At 33.6% G+C, this 3,064-nt stretch overlaps 1 long non-coding RNA gene across 1 annotated transcript; it reads left to right on the top strand.

The window, feature by feature from the left end:
- The first annotated feature begins 212 nt into the window (after window positions 1-212).
- LOC127076655 (uncharacterized) lies at window positions 213-2,007 on the top strand. Its single transcript, XR_007786853.1, has 2 exons — window positions 213-402; window positions 1,681-2,007. It is a non-coding gene; the product is annotated as an uncharacterized LOC127076655 (long non-coding RNA).
- Window positions 2,008-3,064: the final 1,057 nt, after the last annotated feature.

Here is a 3,064-nt window from a genome sequence, read left to right as displayed (position 1 = left end):
ATCAAATTAAACTAATCCTAATTCTAAAAAAGACCTAAAACTAGGGGAATATGGTTGTGTTGGCAATTGGAAATTAACTATGAAATTAATCATAAAAAGATCAATATTCTAATTAACATAACTAACTGCAATGAAAATCAATTCTTAACAACTAAGAAACAATTTATATGATTCTACCATTATTCTAAAAAATATGAATTAAAGTCAAATTTTTTTTTCTACTTATTTTCATAAAAAAAAATTGCAAAAAATATAATAAAAAAGAATGTAAAAATGCAAAAGTAAAAGAAATACAAGGAGGGGAAAGAATGATAAACTCACCTCCTAAGCGGAGTTTGGCTTCGAACGATCGTTGGAGTGAAGAAGATGATTGCAATGAAGCAATGAAACCCTTAGAATCGGGTATGAGTTCTACTCTTCTTCTTCTCTCCACTTATCTTCTTCTTCTTCCTTCTATTTTGGGTGTGTATTATGTGAGAATTTTAAGGGAATGATGATGGTGATTGAACATGAGAGTTGAGATGTAGAGAGAGGGAATCAAAGTGTGAGAGTTTGTGAGTGAAAATGATGATTGTGATTGTTGAAATTGTGAGATTATAATCAATCATCGAATCTGGTGAATGATGATGATATATATAGCTGTTGGATTTAACATAGCTTAAACTCTATTAAATCATGAGAGTTCAAAGCGGTTAGAGATCAAGGTTCTGTTAATTGGTCCATTAGAAGTTAGTTATAGGAGTTAGTTATTAGTTAGGGCTTTAGATGAGCTCGATGAAAATAAATTGTTAGCTGTCAGTTTGATTTGTGATCTGTTAAATGAAAAAAAAAAGTTGTTCGTTGTTAGTTTCAATTTTGTGAGTTAGTTAAATGATGGTAGTGAATGAGAAATGCGAAATTCTACTGATGCAGTTAGTTGATGTTATATTATGCTGGTTAATTTTTGCACTGAAATGTCTTGCTGTAGTTATTTTGTTTCTTCTATCATGGCCTGTTTTGCAATGCAAAACTTGTTTTTATTAGTTGAAAAGTAAATTCTGTCAAGGCCTATTAATGGATGCAATGCATTAGGTGTCAGTTAACCCTGTTCATAGCCTGCTTGAAAGTGAGGTTAGTTGGTTTGATGGTTTGAAAATTAACAGGGCTGCTTATGCTGATAGTTGTGTTGGTGATGTTAGATTGAATTGTATACATTGTTATTGTGTATGTGATGCTTTTGATTATGGTCTGCTGTTGCGAATTATGAGCTTGCTACTGATGCATTTTCATGTGAATTTGTATGAATTGGTTATGATGAATTTCTTTTTGAATGAACATGCTTGAGGGTTGATTTGCAATGCTATGTTGATATCATGTATGAATGTAGTTAGGTTTGACTTAGGGCTGCTTTGCATGATGGTTTTGGAATCGAAATTATGCATGGTTCAAATGTTTGATATTGGTTTGCACATGGATGATAAGGTTGTTTTAAATGATTGTTAGGAATGTGGTTTGTTGATGATAATTCAATTGGATGCAAGTTATGCCATGGCTTTATTGTGAATGGATGATGATTGATGAATGTATTGCTTAAAATGAATGTGAACCTTGCATTGCTCAACATGGCTCATGATGTACATTGTACTTTAATGCGTCATTTCCTTATGTGTTTAGTGTATGTAATGCATTGTCATGTTGCAGGGCTGGTTTATATGAATGCACAACTTTCTTGGGCTTGGAATCATGATGTTTGGAATGGCACATGAAGAAAAGCCAAGGTTACTTACAAGTGAAGTTATTTGGCCATGAAGTTGAAAGAAGATGCAAGCATGAGGAAACCAAATGGAAAAATTAGGCATTAGGTTGATGGTTAGATGAGTTGACTTTGGTCAACTGGTTGACCAAAAAGTCAACCATTGACCAAAGTCATATGTAGGTCAAAAATCAATTTTTGTGTAATTTTGTATGTATTCTTGTATCAACATTGTAACATGATTTTATATGAATGAAATGCAATCCTTTTTTAGATGAGAAAGTGCTTATGATCAATGAAACATGCTTTACATTCAAATGGACATTTCCCCCTCCAAAAGTACATGTTTGAAATCATAGTTTTGGAATCATGATCTTTGAATGAAACATGGACTTATAAAACTTGACTAAATGAACTATGAATCAAGAACCAAGCATGAATCAATGGACTATGGATTTGAATGAAAACATGAATGAAATATGAATGAAACTAAGCCTTGGACCAAGTGGATCATCAACAAATAGACATATAGCAAGGCATGATCTACAGAGGATTGATTCTAAACAAGAGTGGCATGATGCAAACCACAATTATCAGATGACCCATTCCATGAGCTAGGGTTCCATAGTTAGGCCAAGATCAAGATGTAAATCAAACAAACAAGGACCTTAAACCAAGAAGTAAGGCCTTCAAACCAAAAGGCCAACAAATGATAATGAACCAAGAAACCAGGGTTCCCAATACCCCCATGGAAACAACATGATATATGAGCATCACAGATCTGGAATTAGGGTTTAGGAATAAGTGAATACCATGATGCAATCTCCAAGGTCTCAAGGTCCCAAGCAACAAGAACTAGGGTTTCATCAATTAATCCATATGATGGGCTTTCCACCTTGACTGTATCGCCACAATCTCTAGGGCTTGATTCTCAAGCAAACGCTAGATCTTGTTAGGTATAAATACCATCAACTTTGAATCTATGATGATTATTTGAAAATGTTAATATGTATGAATGATGCACATGTATTTTGGTTTGAATATGAGCAAATGAACCTCAAACCAAAAGTCAGATGAAAAAGGAAAAGGGGGGGGGGGGATTTTAGGGTATGATAACTTCCCCTATTTAATAATCTTGAACCTGAATGCGCAAATTATGATAGCTTTTCGAGTATTCAAGGTAGAAGTATTGAATACAAAAATATCAGAAAATTTTCCCGTTGCTAATGTTTGTATTGTGAGGAGGATAAATGTATTTGGAATAAGGAATGTCGTGTAAATTTTATAGGTCCATATGTTGGGGATTGACTAAAATGACATATGCAATGTATG

Source organism: Lathyrus oleraceus, chromosome 4 (assembly GCF_024323335.1).
Source record: "Lathyrus oleraceus cultivar Zhongwan6 chromosome 4, CAAS_Psat_ZW6_1.0, whole genome shotgun sequence".
Taxonomy (NCBI): domain Eukaryota; kingdom Viridiplantae; phylum Streptophyta; class Magnoliopsida; order Fabales; family Fabaceae; genus Lathyrus; species Lathyrus oleraceus.
The sequence above is the reverse complement of the archived record's forward strand: the minus strand, read 5'-3'. Positions and strand labels throughout refer to the sequence as shown.